The sequence below is a fragment of the Ostrinia nubilalis genome, chromosome 13 (assembly GCF_963855985.1).
Source record: "Ostrinia nubilalis chromosome 13, ilOstNubi1.1, whole genome shotgun sequence".
Lineage (NCBI taxonomy): Eukaryota > Metazoa > Arthropoda > Insecta > Lepidoptera > Crambidae > Ostrinia > Ostrinia nubilalis.
In genome coordinates this window covers 9961253-9986902 of record NC_087100.1, presented here as the reverse complement: position 1 = coordinate 9986902, position 25650 = coordinate 9961253, and the positions used below count along the sequence as shown (strand labels likewise).

Below are 25650 nucleotides of genomic sequence, written 5' to 3'. Positions count from 1 at the left end.
TTGCAAACAACTTTTAAAAACTCCGCATACGATCTTGTGTTCTGTAAAAACAAATTGCAGGACGTTATTGACACGGATGAGCAGTATCGTATTACAAAAGCTTATCACGAAGGTAAATCTAATCACAGAGGCATAGTAGAAACGGAAAAACAACTTAAAAGGAATTACTATTGGCCAAATATTCCTAAAACAGTAACCGAAATTATAAATAACTGTTCATCTTGTCAAACAAATAAATATGAAAGACATCCCAATAAACAAATGCTCCAATTTACGGGTATTTCTCATCGCCACGGTTCTCATCGTCACCTTCGTGGCGAATTTTATTTCTAACTTATTTAAACTTTTTGTAAACAAAAATTGTAGCGCTTGATGTGAAGATTGTATTCTCAGTAAATCAGTCAAATAGTGAGTCTCGTTTGGAAGCTTTAACGTTTTGAATTTTTTGATGCCACGAAAGTGATTCTGTACTTCACAGCAATAATTTTTTCAAACTTTATTACTGTAAATTACTCTTAAGTGTTTATAAAACATATATTTTGTCTTATTTTCATAGATAAATTAAATAGCAATAACATAATATAAATAGGTACCTACTTAAATACAAGATAAAATTTTACCGATGACGTCACCTACTAAGTTACAATATTCTACGCAATTGGTTTTAAGGGTGACACTGGTGGCATTCTGAAATGCTAAAGAAGCAAAAAACGGATTATCAGTACCTCAATAAAAAGAACTCTAACTGATTATCAGTCTCTCAACAAAAATATTTTTTTTATTTAGGCCTCGTATTTTTGTTGTACAACTTTTAACTCAAACTTCAGATTAAATTTATCTTACAAACAGATACACAGTCACAATATACAGACATACATACAGTCATACAGACAGATAACAAAAATACGAGACCCTTATTTATTTATTGATGTACTGATCTCTACTTACCACGTATAATTTATTAGTTATTAAAATATTGTAAAAACATAAACACCAGTCACTATATTTTAAAATAAACCAAAGCAAGAAATCACTTTCGTGGCCTAAAATCACCTTCGTGTATAAAACACCACGAAGGTGATGCCACGAAGGTGACGAAAATTTTAGTTTTTTATGAATTATCCTTAAATTTGAATTTAACGGTTCAAGTCGAATACTACACAAATAAGTCTAACATGTTAAGTTTTCAATGGCAAGGTTTCAATTAAATTGTTAAAATTTTAGAGGTAGAAAATATTGTTCAAGCAAGCGACGGTATGTCTATGGATAATCACAAAAAGTTACGTATTTTTTTCGCGGAGCGACGATCGACCTATCTCACCTCCCCAATGGTCGAAGCGCGACTGACGTTAACCGAATAGAATGCTGTGATTGGTTGCTGGTGTTCGGTTTAACGACAATCTTGTATTATTACTCAAAATTTTAGGTACCTAAAATCGTGTGACCAACGTATTTCGCTTTCTCAATTCAAAATAATTATAAGAAGATATTTTTATGACTATTGTGTGGAAAGTATATTTAATTACGATGATTTTAGTATATGCTACACACAAATTGAATGAAAATTGTGAATGCAGTAACCAAATGTTTCATTGCAACCGAAGGTGTGACACGATGAGAACGCGAAAAATGACCCCGATTTTTATCGTTTCATGTGATTTTTTCGTATTATTTTTGCTTCTATTACGATAAAATTTATTTTGTATGTAGCTAAATAGATATTTTATCATCTGATTTCAAAGTTATTGTTCTAACTTATACCGTTTATGAACTATTATTGTGTGACCATCAAATTTGAGTGTAAATGAGAAGTACCCTTACACCGGTCCCTACAAAACCATTCGAAATTATACATGTTGATACTTTCCAAATTAAAGGCCAAAAGTTTCTGACAATTATAGATACATTCTCAAAATATGCTCAAGCATACCCCCTGGATAGCATGACAGGAGTAAGTGTCATTAACTCACTCACGATCTGGATGACTCACCATGGCTTACCTTTAAATATCACCGCTGACCAAGGGACAGAATTTAAAAACCTACCCCTCAAAGAATTTGCCGCATTACACAAAATTAATTTACATTTTACCAGCGTCAATAATCCTCAATCGAATGGAGCTATTGAGAGATTTCATTCGACTATATTAGAACACATTCGACTTTTACAACAAAACCACAAACAGTCCACCATCACTGAGTTGATGCTGTTTGCAGTATTGGCATATAATAATTCAATACATTCCGCCACAGATAAAAAACCTATAGAAATTATTAATGGCCATTTAGATAACCGCGATCCGTTTGACATTCTTTTGGAAAAACAATGTTTACAAAATTACATAAATAAACATAAAGAAATAACAACAACAATGTACGAAAAAATTAACGAACGTCTAAATTCTAAACAAATAAATACTATTAATAAACGTAATGAGACCTTAGAAGCTCCCCTCGAATATGAAGAGGATAAGGCCATTTATTCAAAAAATCCACTTGCTGTCCGCCACAAGGACCAACCGCGATATTTGACTAGGACCGCCGCGAGAGATTTGGGTATTAAAGTTGCAGACGTCAGAGAACAAGAGTACCATAAGCGAAACATACGAAGGCCTCTTAAAATGCAACGTTCTTTGTTACAGGACGACGGCGAGCAACCCGGCACAAGCCGAGGAAGCGAAACTAACGCCGATGACTGATAACCCCGGAATATTGCCATTCAAATTAGGATTATCTAAAGTTAAACAAACTGATCACGTCTTTTTACATCTTATTAATTTAGACAGCATTAGAGACCAAATAATTATCACTAAAAATCAGGCTCTCACCCTAGAGGCTTTGATTAGCGATTTAAATAGGGATTATAAATTTAGATTTGTTATTTTACATCAGTTTATTTCTGATAAACTAACTAGTATCCTCGATAAGTTTAATTTGTTAAGTCGATCTAGATTTAGAAGAGCGCTTATAGATGGACTTGGTACGATTATTCATAGTATTACTGGTAATCTAGACCAGGACGATGCCGTAAGATACGATAAAGCAATAAACATACTTCGGAAAAATCAAAACGAAATTACACACCATGTTAATGAGGCAATTACTTTGAACAAACTCTTTTTGAAAAATTTTAATACAACAATTTCGTCTATTGTTCAGAATCAAAACAAATTATCAACAAAGATTTCGGAAATTTTAAGACAAGTAAACTACTCTGAACAATCTTTTATTGATTTTGTAAAATTGGACAGTTCTTATAAATTATTGGAAATTAACGTACAAATTATTTTGGAAACCCTGACTGATCTAGAGACAGCAATATCACTGTCTACGAAACATATTGCTTATCGTAACATACTATCGTCCTCAAATGTAGCATATTTTGTATCAGAACTTACTAAACATTACAAGCCTGATCAATTGGTAACGACCGATTTGAAAGAATCTCGTATTTTTTGTAGCTTTTTAGACATAGGCTCTTACTTTAGCGATAATAAGTTGATATTTGTTATAAAAGTACCGATATTCTATATGGATATATTTACATACTATCAATTGTTCCCAATCCCCACATCCAATAATACTATCCTTATTCCTAACAAATCCTACCTGGTTATGAACGAAAATGCGTACCAGTACTTGGAATCACCCTGCATAAGAACAGGAAAATTTCACTACTGCCAAGAAAACACTCTCCTGCAGAGCCCGGAACAAAATCGTAACTGTGTGTACGACCTGATTATATCTCAGAAACTATCGTCGCAATGTCAATATGAACAAGTCAAAATAGAGCAGGAAATATTTGAAAAGATAAATGAGGAATACTACATATTTGTCAGTCCAAACTCTACTAAGCTTCACATACAGTGTGTTCAGGATGAATACATGAAAATTAAAGGAGTATACTTACTACAACTTCCGGAAAACTGCAGTGCATCCAGTGAAAAGCTGAAATTCATAAATTCACATCATACCGTTTACGGAAAACCTATAAAGCTCTATGCGTTCAATTCAGAGGAAGTGAAAATCAGGAACCCCCTTGAGCGACTGAAAATTGAAAATGTGGATTTGAAACAACTTCATAATACTATTGGATTTTTGGAACGAGAGCAGCAAACTTTGAAATTAGAAGACGTAGATATTCAGCCGCATCTATACTGGACCACGCCGCTCTACATAATCTTCATTATAGCAGCTTCATATGTTCTCTACATCAAATGGAGGAAATACATACAGAACAGGGCAGCCGCTGTAACTACAGAAACAGAACGCCCTGTAACTGAATCCGTTCCTCGGTCTATCTTCAGCAGATAAGCTAAAGAATGGACCTCTATCTCGGCGGGGAGGTGTTATGCGAGCTCTATGTACCTCGGTTCTACGAAATGATCGGACGATGTCGTCTAGACGCTGAGCTTGCGTTTGTTGGCGATAAGCAGCCCTGCGCCTGAGCATCGAGCCCGGTTTTACAGCAGTCGAAGACTTAGATTCAATAAGGTTAGTTAGTTAAGTAAAATTGTAATTAAAAATAAATATATTTTTTCGCGAAAGCTCTCGGCTAGAGCTTAACTGGCGTCTCTAATCCATCTGGCTTGGTGTGTAGAGTTCTTAAGTAACTCCCCAGCAACATTATCACATTTTTCACGCATCATAATATACAGAGTGGCCCAAAAAGTAGTGTCAAGCCGAAGCCCAGAGGTAGGACAGCCCTAGTGATGCTCAACCTCTGGGCTTCAGCTTGACACTACTTTTTGGGACACCCTGTATATCAATCAATAATAATAATGCATATTTGGTATTATAATCAAAAATTTCAGAACCTAGTTGAATTCTTGCAATAACTAAGTATCACTACATTGTCGCGACTACTGCGTACTACTTAGAAAGGCAGTTCTGGGAAAACATATACAATAATGAAGTTATGATTCAAACTGAAGTGGTGCACTTGGCGATGGGCCAACAAACTTCAAGATATGACTTTAACTAACTCAAACCCAAGCTCTTTTGATGATTTATAAAATTACTTATACTGCTCATATTTCAGTAAATTCAGTAAAAAGATAACATTGCGTAATTTACTAATAAACTACATTTCTTAGGGGAAAACAAAAGTGTTCAACTTTTGTTTTCAAGAAAGCCTTAACCCACGTCAGGGAGGAGGTAAGTAAGATTAAATAAGTTCTTCCGACCATTAGGCCAAACATAAGTATGTAGTATAGAGGCTCTTAGAGCACATGCTCTAAATAGAGCATGTGCAATAAAAATTGGATAGTCGCTATTAATTATAGATATCTCCCCCTGCCCTATGATAGTACTAACTGTGTTCCAAATACAATTATTTTAAACTACCTTAAACTTATATTTTACATTCTAGACAACCTCAATTAAATTCGCAAAGAGAAAAAGCTACAATTTAATTAAACTAAATAAACCACCTGAGTAAAAGTAGAGGTAATAGCACAGAATAATAATAAGTACTACGTACAGAAGTTTTACTTCGCGAAGGTATTTAAAAAAATGTAATGTCATTAACAATATGGTGTAATTTAGCCTGTCTCAAGAGTCAAGCACCATTTTGTTGACAAACGTCAGTGATCGGCACTGCGCCGAAGCTATAGGGCTGACTTCGGTAAAATGATGTGACGTGAAGTGCCAAACTGCGGAAAATGGCGGAGGAAATACATGATTTAGCATGAATTATCATGAATAATATTAACTACTTATTTACCTCTCAGTGTCTTGAGGCAACTTAAAAAAGTACATTCTGTGTGTTTAATATTATTTAAGCAGTTAAATACTGCACTTTTAGCCTTTATTTTCTTCCATCATACACAAGAATACGCGTGCGTGAGTCAATGTTCGCTCGTATGTGAGGCCTTGTCGAATAGTATCCTATAGGTGGGCAATCGTGCGTGTTTTGTTTTCGATGTAAACTCGCGGAGATGAACAGGCCTAGTAATAGGTAAATAGGAAACAAGATAAAGTATTTTGTTTTATTTTTTGTCTCTCCGATAGATTTGACTGTCAGTACCTACATTAATAACTGCTCTATGATTGATGTACCTACCTACTGACTAACGAACAAATAACCAAAAGTAAAATTTATTGATTTAATTTAATTTACTACATTAATATGAAATAAAATTAAATATTATAATTATTAATTGTAACTTATGACTGTGTGTTGAAATAATGACTTATTATTATTATTAATTTGTCCCTGAAACAATACACGCCCGTATTCACAAACGATATGCTTGCTTACGCCCGTATAGTACCTACGGTCTCAAGTGCGCGCCGTGGACGCACAGGGTGACACACGAACCAATCACAGAGCTCTATTCAACGCTGTGCGTTCGATCGTTTGTGAATACGGGCGTTAGTGAAGCAGCTCTGTGATTGGTTCATGTGTCATTCTGTGCGTCCACGCGCACGAAGAGACCTCATAGTAATGTTTGTGAATAAGGGCGTGAAATGCCCTTCATAAAAATTTCACCACAAAAATCGACCGTGCCAGAACAAAGTATTTATATTTAATAGACCTACTATAATATAGTTATCAGACTCATTCTAGAGACAATTTATGCGTAAACCATATTTAATTAGGTGGTCTAGAGAAAATTATGAATAAAACAACATTGAACGTCTTCGGTAACCTTAAGAGCCCACATATGTGATGACCATGAACATCACCTTAAATTGGCAAATGTCTATTTATATTACGTTTATTTTTTAGTGAGTCGCACATGCACTAAACGAAGTTACTACGAGCTAGTTTTATAATTTATAATATCTGTGCTACGAGTATAAGGCGTTTGTTGTTGGCTTTATCATTATTTTAACCAAATGTTTCATAAAGATGTAGAGGCGTTTAAGATCGCATACACTGCATTATGTAGGTACCTTTTAACAACGAAGCTTTGCAACCTTCCTGAAATTCTCCTCAGAGCAGCATAAATCGATAAAGTCTAGATCTAGCTCTACGAGAAAGCGTCTAGTACGTAAACAATATTGCTGTGAGTCTAGTCTAGTCTCTTGTATTGATCCTAATTTAGTGTATTGTCATTTATGTGTCAGTATGAAAAATTAATGATAGAGATATAAAAAAGGTATGCCACAATCAAAACAAAAACAATCCACACAATTTCGTTACAAAAGCAGCCATTACCCACTGGTATCGCCGCATGAAAATATTGATATTAACAAACCTGTAGGGCAGCGAAGTTGTTGTAGGTGTTGATTGAAAGGCCGTGGTTTCACTAATTAAGTTTATTGCCAGGTCTGCACAGTTTAATACACACAATCACAAGTGTAATGGCCGGAGTACGAAACGCTACTGGGCGCGAAAGGCGCTCAAATACATACGTCACAAGATCGAACGAATGAAGGAATGAATGAATTTTAGTGTTGGAACCCAACATGCTCCACCTCTACAAAAGGAGAGAACTCTTATTTATAAGCAAGTTACAATTACCAATAACAGCGAGCTGTAACACATTAAAAAAGGAACTGTGACGCATGTATGGACTTACATAAGATATTAAGTTTCATATGAAAGGTGAATACATTTTACTTATACAGAGCTTAGTTACTACTCAAATGAACAACGATGTCCAAAAAGGAAGAACAAAAAAAAAGGAATACAGCGCTACAAGGCAACCTATTTGTCATAATGTTATTTATCTAGTTAATATTTAACATTAACTTATAATTAATTATTATCATCTATAGGTAGGATACAGATTTTACGAATAGAGCGCACATGGCTCTTTCTATTAGACCTTATTACTTCTACCGCTCTTACGCGGCCATCATGACCAGGAAAAACCTTAGTAACTCTAGCCATGGGCCAAGACATTACAGGTACATTATCCTCTTTCAAAATTACAATTGTGCCTATCTTTACATTGGGTAAAACATCTAGCCATTTAGGCCTATTTTGCAAACTATTAAGATATTGCTTGTACCACATTTTCCAAAATGATTGTTTAATTTGATTACATAGCTGCCAGAATTTAAGTCTGTTAGAAGGAATATTTGTTACATCATTTTCAGGGTACATTGTTAGTGAATTTCCTATTAAAAAATGTCCCGGTGTCAAGTAACTAAAATCATTTACATCTGATGACAATGGAATAAGAGGTCTTGAATTCAATATACATTCAATTTCAATTAAGATTGTATTTATCTGTTCATAAGTTAACAATTGTGATTGTAACACTCTTTTTAAGTGGTATTTAGTGCTCTTCACTGCAGCCTCTGCAAGTCCCGCAAATGTAGGCGAGTAGGCCGGAACAAAATGAAAGTTTATGCCTTGATTGGCAGCAAATTGACATACTTTATTTTGGTGACTACCAGATGCCTGCAGTGAATAGAGCTCAGCTAATTGGTTCCGTGCGCCTTTAAAGGTGCTAGCATTGTCAGAGTAGATTTCCCTGGGCAACCCTCTTCTAGAGATAAGTCGTTTGAGACAAGCTAGATAGGTTTCTGTGGTAAGGTCTGATGCGAGTTCAAGATGAACCGCTTTTGTAGCAAAGCATACAAATACGCAGATATAGCCTTTACCCACCAGGGAGCGTCTCACGCGCGAAAGTTTTACATTTATAGGCCCAGCAAAATCCACTCCAACCTTTTCAAAGGGGCGACTCATAGCGGTCACTCTATCGGCTGGCAAGGAACCCATCAACTGCTTGGAGGCACTAGCCTTGTGTCTGAAACATAATACACAATCCTTAGTTAATTTCTTAACATACATTAAACCGTTTGTAATCCAAAATTTTTGATTTAAATTACACAATAATAGCTTCGGTCCCGCATGTAACAGTCTTTCATGCTCAGACTTTATAATACACTCAGTAATATGACATTTTTTGGGCAAAATAACCTGATGCTTATGTGCATATGGAATATTAGAATGGTGTAGTCTGCCGCCAACACGCAAAATGCCTTTACAATCTAAAAATGGGCATAGACTTTGCAAGGGACCCTTAACAGGTTTATTATTTCTTAAACATGAAATTTCGTCCTTAAAATATAATTCTTGTTCATTCTTAATGATCAACAATAAAGCATTATTCAATTCAGAAGATGACAAATAATTGCAAGATATTTTGTCACCTTTTATGTTGTTTACAAACCGCAATACATAAGCCAACGTACGTACCATCTTGTGTATGCCAGAATAATTACGTAAATGATCAAAAATGTCACCCGTGTATGTGGAGAGTTGACTGGTAGAGAATGCTGACCCGGACTTGGTCTCAGGTAAGTTTGCAGGTAAATCTATTTCAGAGTCAAAATTGTATTTATTATCGAGCAAAATCTCAGGCCCATCCCACCACATGCGACAATCGTGAAGCTCACTGGGTGAAACGCCCCTACTTACATAGTCCGCAGGATTGTTTTCAGTGTTTACATAAAGCCAGCGACAAACAGATAGATTTTTGGTGATCGCTTTAACCCTGTTCGCGACGTATGCATTAAGTTTCATGGGTTCTGCGTGCAACCATGCGAGTACAATTTTTGAATCAGTAAAACAGTAAACATTGTTTATATTATATATTAATTTTAGCGTGCAATAGACCTTTGACATAAGAATAGAGAGTAGCAGGGCTGCGTTAAGCTCTAAGCGCGGCACAGTCTTGTTTTTGTCCTGAAGCGGATTGATGCGCGATTTTGAACATAGCAAGTGCATTTTTACATTACCATTAATATCTGTAACTCGCATGTACACGCAGCATCCATATGCCGTAGAACTGGATGCATCTGAGAATCCTATCAATTCAATTTTATCTGTATTATTAACATGTATATTTGTAGGAATATAAATTGGCTCCATCATAGCTAATGCAGCGGAAAACTCATGCCACGCATGCCTAATGTCATCATCAGGCGTGGAATCCCAGGCGGTTTTAGAAACCCATAACCTTTGCATGATAGCCTTTGCTTGCACAATTATAGGACTAACAAATCCCATGGGATCATACATTTTCCCAATATATGAAAGAATGTCTCTTTTTGTGCAATTATTATTATTACATGGCTCTGGACAAGACATTTCGAACTTGTCATCTTTAACTATTAATTTCAAACCTAACGTCTTTAACAGGCAGTTGTCTTGCTGAAGCTCTATATCATCAAAGTGGCGTTCAGCTGAGGGAATGTCAGTCAGTACCCTATTATCATTGGATGACCATTTATGTGTGTGAAAACTACCTAAGCTTAGGAGCTTGCGAAGTTGTGATTTTGCCTCTAGGACAATATCTAAATTATTATTTGCATACAGGATATCATCAACATATGTGCAGTTCTCTATAATAAATGAAGCCAGAGGATAGGTATGCTTATGTTGCATTGCTAATTCTTTCAGACAGCGAGTTGCTAAATAGTTTGAACTTTTTAACCCATAAGTAACCGTGTCTAATCTTATACACCTAATAGGTTCATCAGGGCTATCCCTCCATAGTATGTTTTGCAAACTAGCATGCTCCGGTATAATACGCACATTTCGAAACATTTGTTTTATGTCGGAAGTAAAGTTAAAATCGCCAAAACGAAACAGTAATAAAATTTCAAACAAATCTCTTTGTACAGTCGGCCCATTCAAAAGCAAATCATTTAAAGACACCTTTTTGTTAGTCTTCATGGAACCGTCAAAAACTGTACGCAATTTAGTAGTTTTACTGTCAGGCTTTAAAACTGCATGATGAGGCAAGAAATAAACTGCATTTTTATTCAATTCATACAGTTCAATATCTACATATTGGCCATGTTGCAAGAAAATACAAATGCTATAAATCACTATGTGGCTTAAAATTACACACTACGAGTATCACTGCACGAGTTATGTCTTTCGACTTAAAAACAATAGCACTGCACACTAAGCAAATGGCGTCGGCGGTAAACAGCGTTGACAGATGGCAGCGGAAACAGCCGAAGCAGCAGCGAACAAGTGAACGATGACCGACGAGAGAACGAACGATGTTGTGCGTTGGCCAATCCTCGATGCGCGCGCGAACTTCAGGCAGCGCGAAGATGGATGTCACGCCCACTTCGTGAAGTAATTTGTTGCTGGCCTCGTGTTCCGGCGCCCCCCAACCCGCCGTCTTGCCGGGAATGCCGGGTTGCGTCTGATGACGTTTGATGATTGTTGCAAAACTGACTTGCTTGATATCTTGCAATTTGCTGGTTTTGCACACGATGAACGATTTCTTGCAGTATTGAGTGCGTGTTTCTTAATGCGCACTATGCAGATAAATGCAAATTCCACAAAAGTAGGTAATGCAGGAGTTATATTGCGCGATGATGCGGCTCCCGTTGTTGTATTATGTGTGAATTGCAGGAGTTCTGTTGCGCGATGATGCGGCTCCCGTTGTATTATGAGTGCGATTTCTTGATGCGCACTATATGAATGCAGTTTCCACTGTATGTAGGTACAATTGCAGGAGTTCTGTTGCGCAATGATGCGGCTCCCGTTGTATTATGAGTGCGATTTCTTGATGCGCACTATCGGCACTATGTGAATGCAGTTTTCACGTGTATGTAGGCACAATGCAGGAGTTTTGTTGCGCGATGATGCGGCTCCTGTCCCACTTTATACACAATGGTGCAGACCAGGTAGTTCGAAGCTCGAAGGACCATGTAGGGCAGCGAAGTTGTTGTAGGTGTTGATTGAAAGGCCGTGGTTTCACTAATTAAGTTTATTGCCAGGTCTGCACAGTTTAATACACACAATCACAAGTGTAATGGCCGGAGTACGAAACGCTACTGGGCGCGAAAGGCGCTCAAATACATACGTCACAAGATCGAACGAATGAAGGAATGAATGAATTTTAGTGTTGGAACCCAACAAAACCTGTTGCTTTACATATCACACTCAGTAATTAAGTACATTCACGCATACGTTTATCACAATAATCGAAACAATCAAATGGATATGATATGCGAATGCAGCAAAAGTAATAATACAGCCATTTTGTTCCCACTAGATCAATTTAACTATTCCTTATTATTCATTATCACTACACAACCCGTATGTACCAATCTACAACTAAGTACAACAGTAGCGCTAATTAATTGGCTTAGCTTTATCATTATTCAAACATCAATTACCTGTTGTTTATGGTCGATGACACTTCACATTTCAGTTACACGGGCGACTAGTCAGGTGCTCACTGCTCACTGCAGATCCTGGTCACAATACGCAGACGGGGTGCGTGCGACGGTGTGCGCGGCGAACATTGTATTGAGGGTGCCTGCCTGGGCGAATGCGCGCGCCGCCCGCCCTAGCCGGAAAATCCCGAGCGCTTCGGGCGCTGCGTGCTTACGCTAATAATACAACACGTTTTTCGCAGACGCGTGCACTGAGCGCCGACGGCTGCTGATAAGTGGACGGCAACGTTCGCGCGGCTGAAAACAGACCGCGCATGCGCCAAACCACAACAAACGATATCCTTGTACGTGATAATAAACTCCCGTGTTAACTAACCCTTAATTTTAATTACACGTGCCCCTGGTGGATTGCGACATACTGTAGGGGAGATGGATTTGTGCAATATTGAATTGAGAGGCACGTTTTTTGGACCGTGGATGAAGCCATAGTAACATTACATTTTTGTTTTCAGTCGAACCCCTACCCAAAGAAAAGTAACGAATTTAAAGATAATATGAATATATTTTTGGGGTACCTACCCAGTGTTTATTTCACCTAAGCTGAAATAATTTCATCACCACTTCAAAATACTTAGGTAACCTACTTGTTTTACATTAATTTTCAAAATACCCTTTCGTAAGTAACTTAAGTAAGTATATACTTACATAGCTTTTAAATATTTGACTCTATGACTTTCTGAACAACAAGAGCTTATTACGCTCAGGAATATTATGCACTTCTCTTTGGATCTCCTTTTTGCATAACTATCAATTCGGTAACTTTAAAGATAGCAAGGTTACTGCGAGTACTTAGTTAGTGAGTTAAAATCAAGATTCAACATTTTAATCACAAGGAATGTCTACAGTTTTTAGAGTACCTACCTACCTAACTTTGATGTGTGGTCTTCATAACCAGTCACAAATCCCTCATACATAAGTACTTAAACTTATGGTAATATTTATGAGACACGTTCCAGAAATCACTTGTTCATTGATCATACTACAATAAGGTCGATTGTCGAGTGGCTGGTGCCTGAGTTTTCGGCACGTACGCAAATCGACTCGCGCGCAGTTACGATGACTGATTCATGGCTACAGTCACCACACTTTGTGAATGGAACACAGTACCTACTTTCTTTCAGGATTTCACAGTCTGTGCCTAAAATGGTTTCCCTGAAATAATAACAAGTGTAGATTTCTGCCTCGACCAACACTAATGATTTATTTATTTATATTGGAGCATAAGGCAAACTTAATGCCATACGGCATTCTAATAATGTACATTTTCATATTTTTCATACAACATTTTACCAATAATTAACTATTAATAGGATACGAATACCTAAGTTGGCAATTTAACCGAGTAATATTATACTAAAATATATTTTATTTTAAAAACAACAATATTTTTACAAATTACAATTATTCAAACCTTATGGTAAACTACTTAAATACATATATAATTACACAACCAACATCATTTAATTACTTAAATATTAACAAAAAGGTGTCCACCTATGAATAGGGTCACCCTACTCGGAACAAACTGTAACGCAACAGTAGCCGAGAAGACATTATTGTTCACTCGAGGTTTTAATCTCGTGGCTTGTTAGCAGTTTATTACTTTATTTGGTTCTATTTTAAAATGAAAGGCATATTAATATACATAGTTCAATTGACCGCCAGCTTATTCCGGTTTCCGGTCTTCAGTTTAGAGGCTGTTCCGGCCCGTAAGAAGATATAATTTGTGTTAGTAAACTCATTTTGTACGTGCTGTAATTATGATGTGGTATCAATGCCCAAGTGACAATAAACCACAATCAATAATTATTTTAAAAGGAAACAGCTAAATCAAGAGACAAAAAATATTTTGTTTATTCAAAATTGGCATGCCTAGTTTTTTGTTCGATACTGATTGTTGGAAAGTGGACAAATATTTACCTACTACATTTTGTGTCAAATAGGGTCTTTATTATTTTTAAAAATTGGCCAAATGCGTTTCGTGCCAGGCGCAGTTTAGGGTTCCGTAGTTGGCCGTCGTTACCACAATATAATTATTTCAGAAGCAAGCAATTACGTCATCTAAAGTCACTTTTCATATTTTCTTCTAAGGAATTTTTACTGGTAACCCCTGAAACCTATAGGTAATTGGAACCCATAAAAGAATACAAAATTCTACTGTAATTTCTCCTACCTAATGTAGATCTACAAAAAGATAACATCGAGGGCACTATTTGCAGATAACCGCAGTTACATTTACTTAATTAGTCATCTCGGCCGCGATCACTGAATGTTCAGTTAAATATTAACAGCGATAGCGAACTTTAAAGTAATGTTTACCCGAACTAAACCATTATCTAATCGGCAGCTTACAGCCAAAAGCGGTCGCAAGTATAGCTCATCTAAGCAAACCGAACAGGTCACTTGACTTCAAACTCGTAAGATACAACAACCTACGTACTACCTAGGTACTTTACTTACAATTTGAAAAAAGACATTTTTAAAAGGCGGCAACAGCTTTAACGGTTAAAACTTTATAACAAATCAGACTTACCTATTAGAGACATTTGATTGAAATAAAATTACCCTAACTTATTTTCTTCTTTCATGTACGAACTATTTTTTAAAGTTATCAATACAGTAAACAGCCCAATTTTCGACCATTAATAAATTAATTAATCGACAGGATATTTTATATCGCAAATGTATATTTTCCCGTTGACACTGCATAGCCTGGCTCCTTCACTCATGCTGTGTAACTCCAAGCAAACACACCCTAATCCTTAACTAAGCCGAAACCCGTAAGGTACCATCCTAAGCCCAATATTGGTCAAGGTCCATCTAAGTATATTTAACCGCGCATGAATATTCCTATATATCAGAAATAATTGAATCGTAGGGGAGACCTAGGAGAGTTGTGACAGAGGTGAGTTGTGACAAGGATGATTTCTCCTTACTTAATATAGTTAGGAAGCTGGTAAAACCGCTTGTTTGTCGTTTTTAAGACGCTCTTCTTGACTAAGTACCTGCGGGCGGCGCAAGAGGCACGGTTACGTAAATATGACGTCTGTGTACAAAAAAATGCAAAAAGTAAGTTTTACTTCAAAATTTTATTTCAATTTATATCATGTTTTAGTATATTATGTGCACTGTTGTGTTATTTTTTCTCAAGTTGCATGGTTATTCAGGTCTCAAAATGTAGCACTGATCTTTTGTGTGCGCATCGTGTTTAGAAAAAAATATTATTCGAACCAAGTCGTCATTTTAAACACCTAGGAGAGTTGTGACAGGCTGTCACAACTCTCCTAGCTTACTGAATTTTTCTGATGGGCCATTTCCACGATGTTTTTAGATGACTTTTTGGGTGTTAGTAGGTTCATAATTTGTATAATTGCATGCCACTACTTTTTTGATTCAGAATTGAATGCCTAATAACTATACATGAAAGCCATATAGAGGAACTGTTTGCTAGAGTCGAAATCTAGGACCTGGCTTATGAAGTGATTAGGTTAAAAGGTTAAAGTTTAAGATATGCTGCGACCTCTTACAATCTAAACTTGTCAAGATATATTATGAAGAAAGAGGCTTATCAAGTAAACCTAGAAGTCGAAGCTCCGTCTATGGATTTTACCACCGCGACTATTTTATTTTTACAGAAGAGGAAGAAAATAATTATATCTATAATATTAACTAAAAAATATAATAAAAAAATCCAGTGTCGTGGGAGAAAAATGAAAGCTGGAGAAATGTAGCTTAATTTGTGTAACGACATCCGATAACTATTTGTTTTAATTGGTACTAAAGGATGATTAAAGTACTTTTTTGCTAAAAAATCATATTTCATTGAGTATTATGGTATTTTGTATATCTAATAGATGGAATACAATGCTGTCACAACTCACCTCGGTACCTGTCACAACTTACCTCGGTGCTAGGAGAGTTGTGACAGAGGGAGTGGTCTAAGATTTTGGTGATTTTCTTAGAAACCTTAATACTTTAATTAATTTTGGTGATTGTTTTGAAAACAGAAGGAATGAGGCTACATTAATTTGTATTATTCATAGCTGTGGAATGTTTTTTAAGCGAGATATGGCCCGTAAACTAAAAGTTGTCACAACTCTCCTAGGTCTCCCCTAGTTTCAGCGGGATTCAATTTTGTATGATCGGATTAGGTACTAAGTAAGATTGACTTAAGTTGCTTAGTTATTGATTTTATTGGAATCATAATGTTCAAACTACGAGTAAGTACCTAAGTATATTTCATAATTAGGTATAGGTACTTTTTACTTAAAAATCAACTGCATATGGTGGGACGTGGGTCTCTAACTGGCGCGCACTGACTGGTGGTTAGAGGTGAATCCGTGAAAGGCATTAGGCGAATTTTATAAGAAAAACTAGCTTTCCGCCCGCGGCTTCGTCCGCGTAGAATTTTGTCTGTAACAGAAAACCTTTATCGCGCGCGTCCCTGTTTCAAAACCCGGGATAAAAACTATCCTATATCCTTTCCCGGGACTTAAACTATCTCTATGCCAAATTTCATCAAAATCGGTTCAGATAGACAGACAGACAGATAGACAGACAAAGTTACTTTCGCATTTATAATATTAGTATAGAAGTATAAATTCTGATAATGTTCTAGCCTAGGTATCATTGTCAACAATTAGACAATATCGGACACATTTATCACTAAAGTTAGATGTGACCTTTTGTTATTATTACCTAAGTCCTAAGGCTTAGGACCTAAGCTATTGGAAAATCTTAGTGTTTAAGATTTAAGGCAGCACAGATCCTCAAGTTCATTTACCTGCATCGTGTTCAGATGGAATTGCTGTGTAACGATAAATAATTATGTAAAGCCATTTAATTTAGGTTAACACAAAAAATAGCGTTAAATTACGTATTTTTACGGTCTAATAGAAACGATTCTTCGAAAAAGAAAACATTTAAATCTTTTCTAACTTCAATCGAACAATCCTGTAATAAAATAAGAAAATATTATCTAGAGCAAAAATATCTGCAGTTTATAACAATAATAAAAGTAATGTAAATAATTCTGATACTTACTTACTTCATAATATAAGAAATAAGTCGGTAAGTACCCATTACTTACGTAAGTAATCACCTACTAACTATATTAAAACTCTCTCTAAGTTTATTCCCCTTCCAAGAAAAAGCTATCACTTTTATTAGACCTTTACCTATAAGTAGTAAGCAACTTAGGAATCATTAGTTTCACATGAACGTTGCTCTAAAAGCAAAACTCAAAAACGGCTACACCAATAATTATTATTTGGTATTTTTTAAAGCCCACGCAAGGTTTTTAAGGAGAGTAGAAACAAACAAAAATTGCGTGGCTAAATTCACGCGAACGAAGCCGCAGGCAAAAGCTAGGTAGGTATATAATATCACTCAAATACGATCGCAGCCCGCAAGGGTCCGCTATGTATCTAAATAATTACTATAAAAACAATTACATGAATATTTTTATTTAATTAATTGAGACACTAAAGTTAAAATGGCTAAAAAGCCAGCTAGGGAAAAATCCCTAGTGCTATACAGTGTGAGTCACGTTAAAGTGTACATATGAAAATAGATGAAACTAGACCTATTTTTATCGACAAAAAAGAGGTCAAAAAATTTTTGAGATTTTTTTTAAATTTTTTATATAATTTTTTTTCTTCCAATTACTTATTGTAAAGAAAACGCAATAACTTTTAAACTAAGCGGGATATCCTGATAAAATAAAAACAGTAATAATGCTAAATAACAGGCGATACTAAAAAAATACATAAATAACACAAAAAAGGCCAACAAATAATAAAAAATGATACTTTTTGAAAAAAATCTGCTTTTAAATTCGTGTTTTTTTGGTTATTTGATAAATTTCTCCAAAAAATGCCCCTATAACAGGTGGTTTTTATTACTTTTTATTATTCTCTATCGTATTATCTTTGTAAAACCAAAAATCGCATGTCTCTATCCCTATCACAACATTTGCTATGATCGTTTGAACAAAGGCCTGCCACAACATTATTCTCCGCTACAGTTAGAGACAATTTTAATTTTAACTAAAATGCTTATTTTACTTCGAAATCTTTTCTTTTTATTTGAAATCTAACTTGTCTGTATCAAAATTACAAATCAAGAGCCATTTTCAGTTTCGTTGTTAACGAAGCGTTGAATGGCGCGCCCGGAGAGGCTTAGTTCAAACGATCATTGCAAACGTTGTGATAGGGATAGAGACATACGATTTTTGGTTTTACGAAGGTAATATGATAGAGAATAATACAAAGTAATAAAAACCACCGGTTATACGGGCATTTTTTGGAGAAATTTATCAAATAACCAAAAAAACACGAATTTAAAAGCAGATTTTTTTCAAAAAGTATTATTTTTTATTATTTGTTGGCCTTTTTTGTGTATTTTATGTATGTTTTTAGTATCGCCTGTTATTTATCATTATTACTGTTTTTATTTTATCAGGATATTCCGCTTAGTTTAAAAGTTATTACGTTTTCTTTACAATAAGTAATTGGAAGAAAAAAAATTCTATAAAAAATTTAAAAAAAATCTCAAAAATTTTTTGACCTCTTTTTTGTCGATAAAAATAGGTCTAGTTTCATCTATTTTCATATGTACACTTTAACGTGACTCACACTGTATTAATCTGCCAAACTGTTGAATAAGTTTGTCGGCAGTATCTTATTACGTAAGATGTTGTAGGTAAACTCTTGTGGGTAAACTTGTAACGATGCTGAGAATGTCTTGATCATAATGTTTAACACTCAGCTTAGAAAAAGTTTTTAGTGAGTTCTCAACTCGCAAGTCCGGTACCTCTAGCACGAAAAACTTTTGACTAGGAATCGTTTGCGTATTCGAATCGCCATCAAAAGATTTAGTATGAAAACTTAAACATGAGAAATGGTAGAACGAAACTAATTTTACAGTCGAGATCGTCACATTATCGTTGATTTCGAAGGCTGGGTGGGTATCGCATTTTTTCGAATACGCAAACGATTCGAAGACGAAAGTTTTTCGTGCTAGCTATAATATATACACGGGGCTCCGATTGCGCTTAATATTTTCAACTACAACGCGACTAGACGACGAACGAAAATCACAAAATCTTCTTCTTCTTCTTCTTTTATTTTGGCCACAACTTGGTTTTGAGAACCACGATTTCGCCAATGTCACGTAATCAGCTTTGACAAAGTTTACAGGGTTTATAAAATTCAAAAATGTTTAAGTTTAAAATGTTAAGCTAAATTATTTGTGTGAGTACCTTAAACAAAAAAGACATCACAAATTGAGACAACACAAATATATACATAATAGCGATTAAAATAAATGGAAGAAAGAGGGTAGGAAGGAGGAAGGTTGGGAGGGGAAAAATAATTTGGATTACCTACAAACGAATTTTGCGGGATTGGATAAATTTTGATAACTGTTTTAAAAGCGGGGGATTCATTGAGTTTAATAAACATTTAATATTAGTAGGGCGAGGGACGCTTTCAGGGAGGAAATCTAATAAGGAGGAACCTACGTTTGGACAGTTGAAGAAAATATGATTAGTAGTACCTTCGTCTAAGCCACATTCACACAAGGAACTATCCTTTATGTGCATCTTCGCTAAGTGAACCGGAGTACACGCATGACCAATTCGCAACCGACATATAATAGAGACAGTACTTTTAGGTAAGTGTTTATATTTAAAAAACCATGGTCTAGGGGGAATATCCTTCTGAATGTCTGCGTAATATTTGCCAGCCAACCTTTTTGAGTTGTCCCAATGTATTCTCCACGATTTATAGAGGTGGGCTTGGGAGAGAGATGCAGCATCGTGAGAAAATAAAGAATAATGCTCCAGTGAACCGAAGGTTATGGCATGTTTAGCACATGAGTCGACAGATTCGTTACCCGGGATTCCTCTGTGACTAGGAATCCAAGCCAATACTACATTGATATCTTTCAAACGGCAATCGAAAAGGGCTTGTCTTATTTTTAGAACGGTGGGAAATTTTACTTTAGATTTGAAAGGGTTAGCCAGAATTTATTGGAGACAACTAAGGGAGTCCGAGAAAATTAAAACATTATTTAGTGAATGAGATTTCGCATAAAGCATGGCTTCTAGAATTGCTATTGCTTCACCGGTGAAAACCGATGTAACAGGGGGACATTTAAAACTAAGTGCGACTTTGTACACAGGTATCCACACTGCTGCGCCGACACAGCCGTCATCAACGAGCTTGGACGCGTCTGTGTACATCGTGAGCCAGCCCTGCCAGTGTTCAGCCAAAATATTTCTGAATTCTTGAGGAGCTGTAGGAGAGTCTTTTGAAATACCAAAATTTAGGATAATAGGCGGTTGAAATACTAATGATTCGAAGCTGTTGGAGAAGAGGGGGGAAATATCAATTTTAGTAATGGGACACGGGAGACGACCAAATTTCTGGAGGCTTAGGAGAATGCAGGGAGTTTTTTGAGAAGATGATGGATTATTAGTAGAGGAGAGAAACTCGAGTTTTTCTATAAGAGGATGGTAAGCATTCTGAGCAACCTTAACGAAGAAGCGGTCGCTGAGATATTGTCTACGTAAATAGAGGGGAGGGTCAACACACTCAACTTGTAACGCGTTTATAGGCGATGATTTCATGGCTCCCAAAATTATACGTAGGCACTTTGACTGACTTTTGGATAATTTATCGAGGGGAACTTTATTGCAAGGGTCCAGGAGAAAAGACGCGTAGTCAAAATGACTGCGAACAATGGCGTTGTAAAGAAGCTTTTGAGAGTAGGGATGAGCCCCCCACCAAGTGCCAGAAAGGGCGCGTATAACGTTGATTCCTTTTTCCGCCTTTTTAAGGATGTAGTTAAAATGAGCAACACCTGTTAGTCTAGTATCTAGGATCAGACCCAAGAATTTGACCTGGTTACAGCTGGGAATAGGATCACCGTCTAAGTATACCTCGATGTCTGGAATGTGCCGTTTCCGAGTGAAAGTAACGCAACAGCATTTCGGCACAGAGATGGATAGGCCGTGAGTCGTCATCCAGTCGCCGAGGTAGTTCAGAGCGGCATTAAGACGTGTGTTTGCCTGATCTATTGATTTAGATGTAATGTAAAGAGCAATGTCATCGGCGTACTGTAGGATATTGCAGAAGGAATCCACAGCTTGGTCAAGATCGTAGGTGTATATGTTGTAAAGAAGTGGGCTGAGCACGGATCCTTGGGGTAGACCCTTCCAGAGTAGACGGGGCGGGGATGTGATATTTTGACATTTAATTGAAACAGATCTTGCCATTAATGAGTTACAGATGAAACGAACCAACTTCTCCGAGCCACTCAGACGTAGCAATTTTTGCCTGAGTACTGGAAGTAGGACGTTATCGTAAGCAGAAGAAATGTCCAAAAAAATTCCCACTAGGTATTCCTTATTTTTGAATGCCAATCTGATGTCAGTAGTTAAGATGCTTAGGCTGTCCAGAGTACTTAGACCTTTGCGAAAACCAAATTGAGACTTCGCCAGAATACCGCGAGACTCCACAAACCATTCTAGACGGTTTCTAATCATATGTTCCATGATTTTTAGAAGGGCAGAGGATAAGGCAATAGGGCGGTAGGAACTATATTCCAAAGGGTCCTTCCCTGGCTTCGGTATAGGAATAACAATTTGTTCCTTCCAAGAGTCAGGGGTGATTCCCTGGTCAAAAAAATTGTTTATTAGTTGCAGGAAGTAGGATTTAGCTCTGAGGGAGGAATTAACTAAAAACGAATATGGCAATCCATCGGCTCCAGGGGATGAATCAGAGAGGCCGCTTAATGCAGACAGGAGTTCATCAACAGTGAAAGGGGAATCTAAAATGCCAGTTGAAGCAATGGGCACAAAGGAGGAGGATGGGAAACAATCCATATAGGGAACAAAGGGAGGGGCTAATTTGTCAGCAAAGTCATCCAACCAAACAGAGGGATCATTTGAGGGGGGATTGGATGTTGAAAGGGATTGACGATACCTTCTTATCTGTTTCCAGACCACAGAAGAGGGAGTCCTAGGTGACATAGACTCACAAAAATTAAACCATCCTAACTTTTTTTTTTTGATAAAAACTTCTTTGTCTGGGCAGCTGTCTGCTGATAGTGCAGGTAGTTCTCCATAGTCATAGATCTATTATATTGTTTTTCGGCCTGCTTACGTCTGAGAACAATGGCTGAGCATTCTGCGTCCCACCACGGAGGGGAGATCTTTTGAGTGGGTTTTTTTTGTGGGAAGTGTTCATCTGCTGACGACCGAAGGATGTTTGTAAAATTTTCGTAAACGGAAATAGGATTTAAAGGAGTAATTATAGGGAGGGAGTCTAGTTTGTTATCTACCGATACGGAAAAAGCTGACCAGTCAGCGTTTTTTAATTTGTATCTTAGTAGAGGAGGGGATTGGACTGTTGGGGATGATTTGTTAGGGATAGTGATCAAAATAGGGAAGTGGTCGCTGCCGAAAGTACTTTTCAGAACACTCCAAGAAAGCAGAGACATAAGATTGGGGGAACAAAATGATACATCCACCGCGGTGGCCGGATTCTGAGATGGGGAGCATCTTCTAGTCGGGCAGCCATTGTTCAGAACGCATAGGTTAAGGTCGTCTAAAAGGTCTAGAAGTAAGGAACCTGGAGAATCCGTATGATATGAGCCCCAAGCGGTGTTATGGGAATTAAGATCGCCCAAGACAAGAACGGGAGGTGGAAGAGCTAGAATAACTAAACGAAGTTCATTGAGACAGGATGAGTTAGGGCGGGGAATGTAGACGGATAGGATGGATAGGTCGAAAATTCGCACGGCCACGACATTAATGTCCTGGCTATGCGAGGGAAGAGGGAGTTGGGAATAGGAAAGGGAGCGCCTTATGAGGAGGGCGCTTCCTGCGTATCCATCATTTCTATCGTCACGGAGACATGAATAGCCAGACACACGAAAGTGCGATTCCGGAACTAGCCAGGTCTCCGAGACAGCTAGGAACGATGGAGAATATTTATTAATTAAATAGGAGATTTCATGTTTTTTCCGTCTAATGCTCTGGCAGTTCCACTGGACCGCCTGGATAGCCATTGTTGTTAGATAATTGAGAGATTTGGAAGAGTTTGTGGGCAACGTTGGACGGTATGTTATTTTTGTGTTGGGAAACAATCTGAAGGATAAGGGTTAGGACGAGGTCTAAAAGACTCTCGTCAGCTAACGGCGATGATTGAGGGTTGTTATTAAGGGCACAACCATTAGGGAGGCTAGAAGCACAATTGCCTATTATGGCCTGGTGCGCCTGTCTATCGTAACCTTTCCCTAAGGGCACGTGAGGGCGGGGAGAACGAGTAATGGTTTTCTTGTAGGAAAGAGGGAGGTGAGATGCTTGAGAATGGGAGGGTTGTGATGATGAGGGAAGAGGTTGAGGTGATGGGGATTTCGTGATGTCGGCATAAGACCTACGAGTTGCTGGGTACAGGGCCGAGGCCTCGGCGTAGGATATGTTGTCTTGCGACATAGCAATTTTTATGGTTTTTTGTCTTGAGTGCTCTGGACAGGATTTGCTAAGCGCAAAGTGGGGTCCTGAGCAATGAATACAAGTTGCCTTTTCCTCTGTTACATCGCAACTGTCCGCTGAGTGGGGTTGTGTGCATCGGAAACATCTTGCCTTCGACCTGCATTGGGCTTTGACGTGGCCAAAGCGGCAGCAGTTGAGGCACTGGATGGTAGGAAGCTGATATGTTTCAACTGGGATGGAGTTGTGAAATAAGAAAACTCGTTTTGGCAAGACCTGTCCCTTAAACGTCACCACCACCGATTGAGTGGGGACCCAGGTCGCTTGTCCGTCTGTGGTCACTTTTCTGTTTAGGCGGCGAGCTTTAAGTAGGATGCCACATCCGTCAGGAATCGTCAGTGAATCCGCAAGTTCTTCCATTGGAAGATCAGAGGGAATTTTTCCATTGGAAGATAAGTCCCATTCGGGTCACGTTGTACGTTGGGATTGTAGCTGAATACTTGCAGAGAGATAAGACCTCATTACTCAGGAATTTGTTTGCTGCACTAGCAGAGGAAAACTCGACTGAGATTCTATTTCTCCCAATTTTCTTTATGCCGTCGTTGATGACATCAGAGATTTTGTGGGTAACCAAGAACTTTCCAAATCTAATTGGTTGGATATATGTTGGGGCATTCGGCTCGGATTCGATACGGGACACGTGAACAATAAAAGGACCTTTGTCCAGGTCACTGTAGATTTTTGGGGAAATCACGAGGGATGGGTGCGCGTACACCGGTTGGCTACTTGGGGAAGACAATGGAGCAGAAGGGTTGTTGGAACGCTTAGCGGGCTCTGAAAGAACCTCCGTATCCAGACGGCGTTTTGTCGCGGCTTGGGAAAACAATGGCTGTGAGACTTCCATTGGAAAGGAAGCCGGGTCCGGAGGGTCCGGGGGATCGGGAGGAGTTAATTCCATGTTACTTACGGTTTTACCAGATAAATCCGTCACCTGTTTTTACTTATTGAAAATAACTAAGCTTAAAATTAAATTTGTGTGATAAACTGAACGTTAAGCCTTTGATTTTTCCACTGAAACACCTGAAACACGTGTTGCCACTGTCACATGCGGCGAGCGAAAAAAAAACAATCACAAAATCGTATCGCGGTGTCGCTTTGACAGCTAGTTCAAACGAAAACAAAACGACAAAAAAAAAAAAAAAAAAAAAAAAAAAAATGCTTCTTTGTGTAAAAGCTGAAAGAAAGCTACTTTTTCTCCTTAGTTTTTCTCAAACTCAAGTCAAACGCCTTCACGAACAATTAAATTTTGCTGTTTTTTAGTGAAAATATAAGGTGTTTGGACTTTTATTGGAAAGTGATTAAATCTGTTGTTTCGTCTTTGTTTGCGCGTGAACTTTGCCATGATATCGAATTTTCACCTCGGATGGAATGAAAAACGGAGCGCAACTGGTGAAGAAGCGCCAATGTATAGGAGACGTTAAGAATTAGCGCAATCAGGGCACGGGACTAGTAGATGCTTCCCATTCTCACCTCTCGTTCCCTATGTAGGTAGCAACTCCTGTGCAGCGCTGGACCCGCATTTAATAAACCAATTTTTTAAATCATATTAAAGACGAGTACGCGAGTCTGGCTGACATAGTCTTGAAAACATTGAAGTAAAAGAGTAAAACATCCTGTATATTACAATACTACTCCAACCAACAACGTATGTACCATCGGCAAAAGTGTTAACTATCCATTGCCTGTCATGTCATCTCGTTCTATCGCAAAGAATCACCATTTGATGAGAGCGAGAGCAAAAACGGAAATGGATAGTTAACAGTGAGGCCGTGTGTACATTATTATTTAGTTGGTAACTTTCTAAAAGATAGCCAATAGCTACTCTGTACATATTTTCTTACGAAATTATTGCCAGTGTAAAAAATAAAGATGATATTGTCAAATGCATAGAGAAAAGTAATACATAGGAAATAGAGAACCCTC

The 25650-nt window shown here is 37.5% G+C and overlaps 1 protein-coding gene across 1 annotated transcript in view; it reads right to left on the bottom strand.

Moving 5' to 3' along the window:
* LOC135077646 (BTB/POZ domain-containing protein 6) overlaps window positions 1-12362 on the bottom strand; it is a 29556-nt gene extending 17194 nt beyond the window's left edge. Inside the window, exon 1 of the mRNA XM_063972206.1 lies at window positions 12108-12362. The gene's annotated coding sequence lies outside the window, so the exon portion shown is untranslated. The remainder of the gene's footprint in view (window positions 1-12107) is intronic.
* Window positions 12363-25650: the final 13288 nt, after the last annotated feature.